We start from the raw sequence: 12214 nt of genomic DNA, 5'->3' as shown, positions 1-12214 counted from the left end.
ACGTCCGTTGGGAACCCCAAGAGGAAGGTGTGATGCGCACAGCGGCAAGTTTCCCTCAGTAAGAAACCAAGGTTTAATCGGACCAGTAGGAGTCAAGAAGCACGTTGAAGGTTGATGGCGGCGAGATGTAGTGCGGCGCAACACCAGGGATTCCGGCGCCAACGTGGAACCTGCACAACACAACCAAAGTACTTTGCCCCAACGAAACAGTGAGGTTGTCAATCTCACCGGCTTGCTGTAACAAAGGATTAACCGTATTGTGTGGAAGATGATTGTTTGCAGAAAACAGTAGAACGATTGCGATAGATTGTATTTCAGTAAAGAGAATTGGACCGGGGTCCACAGTTCACTAGAGGTGTCTCTCCCATAAGATGAACAGCATGTTGGGTGAACAAATTACAGTTGGGCAATTGACAAATAAAGAGAGCATGACCATGCACATACATATCATGATGAGTATAGTGAGATTTAATTGGGCATTACGACAAAGTACATAGACCGCCATCCAACTGCATCTATGCCTAAAAAGTCCACCTTCAGGTTATCATCCGAACCCCCTCCAGTATTAAGTTGCTAACAACAGACAATTGCATTAAGTATTGCGCGTAATGTAACTAGTGACTACATCCTTGAACATAGCACTAATGTTTTATCCCTAGTGGCAACAGCACATCCATAACCTTAGAGGTTCTTGTCACCCCTCCAGATTCACGGAGACATGAACCCACTATCGAGCATAAATACTCCCTCTTGGAGTTACTAGCATCAACTTGGCCAGAGCATCTACTAATAACGGAGAGCATGCAAGATCATAAACAACACATAGATATAACTTTGATAATCAACATAACAAGTATTCTCTATTCATCGGATCCCAACAAACGCAACATAGAGAATTCCAGATAGATGATCTTGATCATGTTAGGCAGCTCACAAGATCCGACAATGATAGCACAATGGGGAGAAGACAACCATCTAGCTACTGCTATGGACCCATAGTCCAGGGGTAGACTACTCACACATCACACCGGAGGCGACCATGGCGGCGTAGAGTCCTCCGGGAGATGATTCCCCTCTCCGGCAGGGTGCCGGAGGCGATCTCTGGATCCCCGAGATGGGATCGGCGTTGGCGGCGTCTCTGGAAGGTTTTACGTATCGTGGCTCTCGATGCGGGGTTTCGTCACGGAGGCTATTTGTAGGCGGAAGGGCAGGTCAAGAGGCGGCACGGGGCCCCACACCACAGGGCCGCGCGGCCAAGGGGGCCGCGCCGCCCTAGGGTGTGGCCCCTCGTCGCCCTCTTCGTCTCTCCTTCGGACTTACGGAAGCTTCGTGGAAAAATAGGCCCCTGGGCTTTGATTTCGTCCAATTCCGAGAATATTTCCTTACTAGGATTTCTGAAACCAAAAACAGCAGAAACAAAGAATCGGCACTTCGGCATCTTGTTAATAGGTTAGTTCCAGAAAATGCATGAATATGACATAAAGTGTGCATAAAACATGTAGATATCATCAATAATGTGGCATGGAACATAAGAAATTATCGATACGTCGGAGACGTATCAGCATCCCCAAGCTTAGTTCTGCTCGTCCCGAGCAGGTAAAACGATAACACAGATAATTTCTGGAGTGACATGCCATCATAATCTTGATCATACTATTTGTAAAGCATATGTAGTGAATGCAGCGATCAAAACAATGTATATGACATGAGTAAACAAGTGAATCATAAAGCAAAGACTTTTCATGAATAGCACTTCAAGACAAGCATCAATAAGTCTTGCATAAGAGTTAACTCATAAAGCAATAATTCAAAGTAAAGGCATTGAAGCAACACAAAAGAAGATTAAGTTTCAACGGTTGCTTTCAACTTGTAACATGTATATCTCATGGATATTGTCAACATAGAGTAATATAATAAGTGCAATAAGCAAGTATGTAGGAATCAATGCACAGTTCACACAAGTGTTTGCTTCTTGAGGTGGAGAGAAATAGGTGAACTTACTCAACATTGAAAGTAAAAGAATGGTCCTCCATAGAGGAAAAGCATCGATTGCTATATTTGTGCTAGAGCTTTGATTTTGAAAACATGAAACAATTTTGTCTACGGTAGTAATAAAGCATATGCATCATGTAAATTATATCTTATAAGTTGCAAGCCTCATGCATAGTGTACTAATAGTGCCCGCACCTTGTCCTAATTAGCTTGGACTACCTGGATTATCACCGTAATACATATGCTTTAACCAAGTATCACAAAGGGGTACCTCTATGCCGCCTGTACAAAGGTCTAAGGAGAAAGCTCGCATTTGGATTTCTCGCTTTTGATTATTCTCAACTTAGACATCCATACCGGGACAACATAGACAACAGATAATGGACTCCTCTTTTAATGCTTTAAGCATTCAACAACAATTAATTCTTTTCTCATTAGAGATTTGAGGATGTTTGTCCAAAACTGAAACTTCCACCATGGATCATGGCTTTAGTTAGCGGCCCAATGTTCTTCTCTAACAATATGCATGCTTAAACCATTCAACTCAGTGTAGATCGCCCTTACTTTAGACAAGACGAACATGCATAGCAACTCACATGAAATTCAACAATGAAAAGTTGATGGCGTCCCCAGTAAACATGGTTATCGCACAACAAGCAACTTAATAAGAGATAAAGTGCATAATTACATATTCAATACCACAATAGTTTTTAAGCTATTTGTCCCATGAGCTATATATTGCAAAAGTGATGATGGAATTTTAAAGGTAGCACTCAAGCAATTTACTTTGGAATGGCGGAAAATACCATGTAGTAGGTAGGTATGGTGGACACAAATGGCATAGTAGTTGGCTCAAGTATTTTGGATGCATGAGATGTATTCCCTCTCGATACAAGGTTTAGGCTAGCAAGGCTTATTTGAAACAAACACAAGGATGAACCGGTGCAGCAAAACTCACATAAAAGACATATTGAAAACATTATAAGACTCTACACCGTCTTCCTTGTTGTTCAAACTCAATACTAGAAATTATCTAGACCTTAGAGAAACCAAATATGCAAACCAAATTTTAGCATGCTCTATGTATTTCTTCATTAATGAGTGCAAAGCATATGATGCAAGAGCTTAAACATGAGCACAACAATTGCCAAGTATCACATTACCCAAGACATTTATAGCAATTACTACATGTATCATTTTCCAATTCCAACCATATAACAATTTAACGAAGGAGAAACTTCGCCATGAATACTATGAGTAGAAACCAAGGACATACTTGTCCATATGCTACAGCGGAGCGTGTCTCTCTCCCATAAAGTGAATGCTAGGATCCATTTTATTCAAACAAAACAAAAAACAAAAACAAACCGACGCTCCAAGAAAAAGCACATAAGATGTGATGGAATAAAAATATAGTTTCAGGGGAGGAACCTGATAATGTTGTCGATGAAGAAGGGGATGCCTTGGGCATCCCCAAGCTTAGACGCTTGAGTCTTCTTGATATATGCAGGGGTGAACCACCGGGGCATCCCCAAGCTTAGAGCTTTCACTCTCCTTGATCATGTTGCATCATACTCCTCTCTTGATCCTTGAAAACTTCCTCCACACCAAACTCGAAACAACTCATTAGAGGGTTAGTGCACAATATAAATTGACATATTCAGAGGTGACACAATCATTCTTAACACTTCTGGACATTGCATAATGCTACTGGACATTAGTGGATCAAAGAAATTCATCCAACATAGCAAAAGAGGCAACGCGAAATAAAAGGCAGAATCTGTCAAAACAGAACAGTTCGTATTGACGAATTTTAAAATGGCACCAGACTTGCTCAAATGAAAATGCTCAAATTGAATGAAAGTTGCGTACATATCTGAGGATCATGCACGTAAATTTGCTTAATTTTCTGAGCTACCTACCGGGAGGTCGACCCAGATTCGTGACAGCAAAGAAATCTGGAACTGTGCAGTAATCCAAATCTAGTACTTACTTTTCTATCAACGGCTTAACTTGGCACAACAAAACACAAAACTAAGATAAGGAGAGGTTGCTACAGTAGTAAACAACTTCCAAGACACAAAATAAAAACAAAATACTGTAGGAAAAAACATGGGTTGTCTCCCATAAGCGCTTTTCTTTAACGCCTTTCAGCTAGGCGCAGAAAGTGTGTATCAAGTATTATCAAGAGACGAAGTGTCAACATCATAATTTGTTCTCATAATAGAATAAAAAGGTACCTTCATTCTCTTTCTAGGGAAGTGTTCCATACCTTTCTTGAGAGGAAATTGATATTTTATATTACCTTCCTTCATATCAATAATAGCACCAACAGTTCGAAGAAAAGGTCTTCCCAATATAATGGGACAAGATGCATTGCATTCAATATCCAAGACAACAAAATTAACGGGGACAAGGTTATTGTTAACGGTAATGTGAACATTATCAACCTTACCCAAAGGTTTCTTTGTAGAATGATCAGCAAGATTAACATCCAAATAACAATTTTTCAGCGGTGGCAAGTCAAGCATATTATAGATTTTCTTAGGCATAACAGAAATACTTGCACCAAGATCACATAAAGCATTACAATCAAAATCTTTAACCTTCATCTTAATGATAGGCTCCCAACCATCCTCTAGCTTTTTAGGAATAGAGGCTTCGCGCTCTAATTTCTCTTCTCTAGCTTTTATGAGAGCATTTGTAATATGATGCGTGAAAGCCAAATTTATAGCACTAGCATTAGGACTTTTAGCAAGTTTTTGCAAGAACTTTATAACTTCAGAGATGTGGCAATCATCAAAATTCAAACCATTATAATCTAAAGCAATGGGATCATCATCCCCAATGTTGGAAAAAATTTCAGCAGCTTTATCACAGAGTTTCATGATTTTAGCAGTTTCAGGCAGTTTTTCGCGCTTTGCATTAGAAGTGGAAACATTGCTAACACCAATTCTTTTATTAGTATTAGTAGGAGGTGCAGCAACATGTGTAGCATTAGCATTACTAGTGGTGGTAATAGTCCAAACTTTAGCTACATTCTTCTCTTTAGCTAGTTTTTCATTTTCTTCTCTATCCCACCTAGCACGCAGTTCAGCCATTAATCTTATATTCTCATTAATTCTAACTTGAATGGCATTTGCTGTAGTAACAATTTTATTATGATGATTCTCATTAGGCAAAACTTTTGATTTCAAAAGATCAACATCAGCAGCAAGACTATCGACTTTAGAAGCAAGTATATCAATTTTCCCAAGCTTTTCTTCAACAGATTTGTTAAAAGCAGTTTGTGTACTAATAAATTCCTTGAGCATGGCTTCAAGTCCAGGGGGTGAACTCCTATTATTGTTGTAAGAATTCCCATAAGAATTACCATAGCCGTTGCCATTATTATAAGGATATGGCCTATAGTTGTTACTAGAATTGTTCCGGTAAGCATTGTTGTTGAAATTATTATTTTTAATGAAGTTTACATCAACATGTTCTTCTTGTGCAACCAATGAAGCTAATGGAACATTATTAGGATCAACATTAGTCCTATCATTCACAAGCATAGACATAATAGCATCAATCTTATCACTCAAGGAAGAGGTTTCTTCGACAGAATTTACCTTCTTACCTTGTGGATCTCTTTCCGTGTGCCATTCAGAGTAATTGATCATCATATTATCAAGAAGCTTTGTTGCTTCACCAAGAGTGATGGACATAAAGGTACCTCCAGCAGCTGAATCCAATAAATTCCGTGAAGAAAAATTTAGTCCTGCATAGAAGGTTTGGATGATCATCCAAGTAGTCAGTCCATGGGTTGGGCAATTTTTAACCAAAGATTTCATTCTTTCCCAAGCTTGAGCAACATGTTCAGTATCTAATTGTTTAAAATTCATTATGCTACTCCTCAAAGATATAATTTTAGCAGGGGGATAATATCTACCAATAAAAGCATCCTTGCATTTAGTCCATGAATCAATACTATTCTTAGGCAGAGATAGCAACCAATCTTTAGCTCTTCCTCTTAATGAGAAAGGGAACAATTTTAGTTTAATAATATCACCATCTACATCTTTATATTTTTGCATTTCACATAATTCAACAAAATTATTAAGATGGGCAGCAGCATCATCAGAACTAACACCAGAAAATTGCTCTCGCATAACAAGATTCAGTAAAGCAGGTTTAATTTCAAAGAATTCTGCTGTAGTAGCAGGTGGAGCAATAGGTGTGCATAAGAAATCATTATTATTTGTGGTTGTGAAATCACACAACTTAGTATTCTCAGCGTTGGCCATTTTAGCAACAGTAAATAAAGCAAACTAGATAAAGTAAATGCAAGTAACTAATTTTTTTGTGTTTTTGATATAGCAAACAAGATAGCAAATAAAGTAAAACTAGCAACTAATTTTTTTGTATTTTGATTTAGTGCAGCAAACAAAGTAGTAAATAAAACTAAGCAAGACAAAAACAAAGTAAAGAGATTGAGAAGTGGAGACTCCCCTTGCAGCGTGTCTTGATCTCCCCGGCAACGGCGCCAGAAATTTGCTTGATGCGTGTGGTTGGCACGTCCATTGGGAACCCCAAGAGGAAGGTGTGATGCGCACAGCGGCAAGTTTCCCTCAGTAAGAAACCAAGGTTTAATCGGACCAGTAGGAGTCAAGAAGCACGTTGAAGGTTGATGGCGGCGAGATGTAGTGCGACGCAACACCAGGGATTCCGGCGCCAACGTGGAACCTGCACAACACAACCAAAGTACTTTGCCCCAACGAAACAGTGAGGTTGTCAATCTCACCGGCTTGCTGTAACAAAGGATTAACCGTATTGTGTGGAAGATGATTATTTGCAGAAAACAGTAGAACAAGTATTGCAGTAGATTGTATTTCAGTAAAGAGAATTGGACCGGGGTCCACAGTTCACTAGAGGTGTCTCTCCCATAAGACGAACAACATGTTGGGTGAACAAATTACAGTTGGGCAATTGACAAATAAAGAGAGCATGACCATGCACATACATATCATGATGAGTATAGTGAGATTTAATTGGGCATTACGACAAAGTACATAGACCGCCATCCAACCGCATCTATGCCTAAAAGTCCACCTTGAGGTTATCATCCGAACCCCTCCGGTATTAAGTTGCTAAAAACAGACAATTGCATTAAGTATTGTGCGTAATGTAACTAGTGACTACATCCTTGAACATAGCACTAATGTTTTATCCCTAGTGGCAACAGCACATCCATAACCTTAGAGGTTCTTGTCACCCCTCCAGATTCACGGAGACATGAACCCACTATCGAGCATAAATACTCCCTCTTGGAGTTACTAGCATCAACTTGGCCAGAGCATCTACTAATAACGGAGAGCATGCAAGATCATAAACAACACATAGATATAACTTTGATAATCAACATAACAAGTATTCTCTATTCATCGGATCCCAACAAACGCAACATATAGAATTACAGATAGATGATCTTGATCATGTTAGGCAGCTCACAAGATCCGACAATGATAGCACAATGGGGAGAAGACAACCATCTAGCTACTGCTATGGACCCATAGTCCAGGGGTAGACTACTCACACATCACACCGGAGGCGACCATGGCGGCGTAGAGTCCTCCGGAGATGATTCCCCTCTCGGCGAGGTGCCGGAGGCGATCTCTGGATCCCGAGATGGGATCGGCGTTGGCGGCGTCTCTGGAAGGTTTTCCGTATCGTGGCTCTCGATGCGGGGGTTTCGTCACGGAGGCTATTTGTAGGCGGAAGGGCAGGTCAAGAGGCGGCACGGGGCCCCACACCACAGGGCCGCGCGGCCAAGGGGGGCCGCGCCGCCCTAGGGTGTGGCCCCTCGTCGCCCCTCTTCGTCTCTCCTTCGGACTTCCGGAAGCTTCGTGGAAAAATAGGCCCCCGGGCTTTGATTTCGTCCAATTCCGAGAATATTTCCTTACTAGGATTTCTGAAACCAAAAACAGCAGAAAACAGAAGCGGCACTTCGGCATCTTGTTAATAGGTTAGTTCCAGAAAATACACGAATATGACATAAAGTGTGCATAAAACATGTAGATATCATCAATAATGTGGCATGGAACATAAGAAATTATCGATACGTCGGAGACGTATCAGTCCCCGAAAATTCCACCACATACAAGTTGTGTTTGCGATACCCAACGAAAGCGACTTTTAGAGTCTTGCTCCACAAGAGGACCACAATATCATTATCAATAAAGACGGCGAAACCCATCTTTCCAAGGGCGGAAACGGAAAGCAAATTGTAACCAAGGGTTTTGACAAGCATGACATCCACAAGAGTAATGTTGTGTGCAACCACAACCTTGCCAAAACCCAATACCTCGGATGTAGAATTATCGCCAATGGAGACGGTGATATGATTTATGTTGGGCCTCAACTCCTTGACGAGGTTCTTGCCGCCGGTCATATGACTTGTACATCCACTATCAAGTACCCATTTTGAACCTCCGGTGGCATAGTCTACATGAGATCAATTCTTGGATTTAGGTACCCATTTTTCAATGGGTCCTCTTTTGTTAGCAACAAGGGTCTTTGGGACCCAAATAGACCAAGCAACATAACCATCATATGGACCAACATATTTAGCATAAACATCACCATAATAATCTTTAAAAAGAACATAGTGAGGGTTATCTATTCCCGCACCATCATCATTAATGGTTTTGCCCTTTCGGGTTTCACCATTAGCTTTCTCATGTGCGGGCTTGGCCTTTTTCTTGTTTGCCTTTTTAGCCTTGGTATTATAACCAAGTCCCTCCTTCCCATTGTTTGACCTTTGCTTACTCAAAAGATCATCCAAGGAAAGTTTACTTTGGGGAGAGAAGGCCTTAGCAAGTTCATCCTTCAACCTAGCATTTTCCTCAATAATATTTGCATGATCACATGAAGGAGTAGAGCTACTACGTATGTCATATGAAGCAAGCCTAATTTGAAGTTGCTCATAAGACTCGGAGAGGAGAGAGTATTCACTCTTCAAGGCTTTGTGAGCCTTGTCTAGTTCATCTAGATCCTTCACAAGTTTCTCATGATCAACACCAAATTTGGCCTTTTCCTTTATAAGCACTTTAGTCTTAGCTCTAGCAAGATCTCTAGCTTTAGTGAGCTTCTTAAGTTTATCTTGAGGTTCTTCAAGATTTTCTAGCCTCTCTTCAAGAGATGCTATAGTTTCTTGACATTCCTCAAGAACATTTTTAAGAGCATGTATTTCTAGAGTGTCTTCTCTCTCTATTTGGCACCTTTTCTCAAGAGTATCATTTAGTTGAGCTATACGTACCATGAGACTTGAAACATGCTTCTTAGTGTTACCTTGTAGGTTACTAATGAAATCATCAAACTCTAGCATTTCTTGTTTCACTTTTAGACTAGCGGGGTTAACCCCTAGATGATTAGAAATGTTAGGCTTAGAGGGGTTAGGAGATGATACCTCGGAAGATTTAGCCATGAGGCAACTTTCTTCCTCCACATGAATGACCTCATTGGGAGATTCACTTGTTGATGAAGAGTTAGTAGAGAGGGAGGCAAGGGCAACCAATCCATTTGAGGTTGCATCTTCTTCATCATCAGCATCTTCATCTCCGGAGGTATACTCTTCTTGAGTTGATAGCACAATAGATGTGTCCAAGGTGGACCTTGCCATGAAGCAATGTGCATTCTTGCGTTGAGGGTTCTCATTGGGTGAATCAAAGAGAGATGAAGAGGGAATGTTGGTGGTGACAATGGCGGCCACTTCTCTTGAGCTTTCCTCTTCATCATCACTAGCACTTTCAATCTCATCGGAAGAGTATTCTTCTTTAGTCACTAGCACAATCCTTGAGGGCCTTTTGCCCTTCTTGTTCTTGTTATAGAATTTCTTGTTGGGGGGCTTTGAATATTTTCCCTTTGAGTCTTTGCTCTTGTCCTTGGGGATGAGCCTTCCACCATGAGTCTCCCTATTCTCATAGGGATATTCGGCAATGAAATGGCGCTTGTCATTGCAATTATAGCAAGATCTTGTTCTTGGGCCCGAGCTTGAGGGACCCCTTGAGTTGTTTCTCTTGATGTTGTCTTCCTTGGCCTTGGAAGGATCAATCCAAAAGGTGTTTGCATGGAACGCCATGTGGTCATGGTAGTGGTGTTCCAAGTCTTCCGGATAGGTCATGCTCCAAGATGCCCTATAAGATTCTTGAGGAACCACTTCTTCCACGGAGTTGACCACCAAGGCAAGGTTGGACCCTTTTGTCATCCCAATGGCACGATTGCGGGAATCATGAGAGTTTTGCTCAAGCACCTTGAGAGCTTGCATCTCGTGCACGGCTTGTTGAGAGGTGAGAGAAGCATAGCATTCTCTACCGACAAGAGTCTTGACATCAATAGGCTCAAACGGCATCATGCACTCAATGTACTTTTCCTTGATCCAAGAGTCATCAATGTGAGTGGCACCAACATTCTGGAAGGAGCCGGCAATGGTGAGAAGTCTTCCATACACGTCTTCATGATCTTCATCCGGTAGCCTCATGAATCCTTTGGCTTTATTCCGAAGAGCATTATACTTGTTCCTTCTTGTGCTCTCACTTCCAATGCAACTCGCGGCCAAACCATCCCAAGCATCCTTGGCGGTGGTGAAATGCCGAACACGAGACAACTCCTTTGTCCCCACACTAGTTTGAATCATGTGCAAGGTGGTGTTGTTGAGTTGACTATCAACCGCTTCTCTTCTAGTCAACTTGTCGGGGTTGTAAGGCTTGAAGCCTTCCACGATGTTTCTCCAAAGTTCATTGGAGGCACTGCGAACATGAGAGCTAAACTCAAATTGCCAAGTATCGTAATCATTAGCGGAAAACTTAGGTGGGTCGCCCCGGATGTTTATATGATGATGGGGAACCGGTATATCGGGAGATAGAAAAGGTGGAGCCACTCGATTGTAGCTCTCACCTCCACTAGTTCCTCTAGGAGATGCAATGGTAGATTTGTTAGTGTTTATGTTATCACCATCCATGGGTGTGGTAGAGGAGGGTAATACCGAAGTAACATCCTCTTCTAACGCATCCGTGACATTAACCTCTTTGGTGGGAGCCACGGGACAGGGCGGAGTCAAAAGCTCGGAAATCATCTTTCTCATGCTTTCCATTTGAGCATCCATGGATGACCTCAACGAATTGATATCATCCATGGTGACCATCTTAGCCTCCCCTTCCGTAGGTCCATCGTCCGGCATACTCTTAGGCGGTTAAGCCCGAAATAAGAGCCGAGGCTCTGATACCAATTGAAAGGATCGTATGCCGCACCTAGAGGGGGGGGGGGGTGAATAGGTGCTAACCAATTTTTAGTTCTTTTTCAATTTAGGCTTGACACAAAGATAAATTCTCTAGATATGCAACTAAGTGAATTTACCTATATGACAAGACAAACAACTAAGCAAGATATAGCTAAGCAATATAAGAGATAGAATAGGATAGAGGTAACCGAGATTGGAGCACGCGATGACACGGAGATGATTCCCGTAGTTCCCTTCCTTTGCAAGAAGGTACGTCTACGTTTGGAGGAGTGTGGTTGCTACGAAAGCCAAACCAACAGCCACGAAGGCTTCACTCAGATCTCCGGTGAGCAACGCCACGAAGGCCTAGCCCACTTCCACTAAGGGATTTCCTCGAGGCGGAAACCGGGCCTTTACAAGGTTCTTGGGGCACACATCCACAACTGAATTGGAGGCTCCCAAATCTGTAACAATACAACAATCAACAACAACACATCAACACAAATCAACTAGGGAACCAAATAGGAACACTAGCATGAGATCCCTCAAACAAGAGAGGGGGAAATGAGAAACGTTTCGGTGAGGATGTAGATCGGTGTCTTCTCCTTCGAATCTCCAAAGATCAAGAGCTTTTGGTTGGGGGAGGAAGGAGATCTAGCAAATCTTGTGTTTCTTGAGGTGGCTCTAATGGAGGTGAGGCTTGGCAGATTTCTTGTGTAATGATTGAGCAAGCATCCAAGGTAGAAGAAGGGGGGTATTTATACCCCCCCCCCCCAGAAATCGAGCCGTTGCAGCTTCCGGGGGGCCGGATATTCCGGCCTAAGTAAGGGCCGGATAATCCCCACCCCCCCCCCCCGGATAATCCGGCCTCAGGGACAAAACCAGAACAATGTCCGGCCAAAATGTCCGGCCCCTATCCAGACTTGCTTTTATGCAGGTCCTTAGCCAAAATCGAGGGGGCCGGAT

This window comes from Lolium perenne, chromosome 7 (assembly GCF_019359855.2).
Source record: "Lolium perenne isolate Kyuss_39 chromosome 7, Kyuss_2.0, whole genome shotgun sequence".
NCBI lineage: Eukaryota > Viridiplantae > Streptophyta > Magnoliopsida > Poales > Poaceae > Lolium > Lolium perenne.
Note: the sequence above shows the minus strand (reverse complement) of the source record.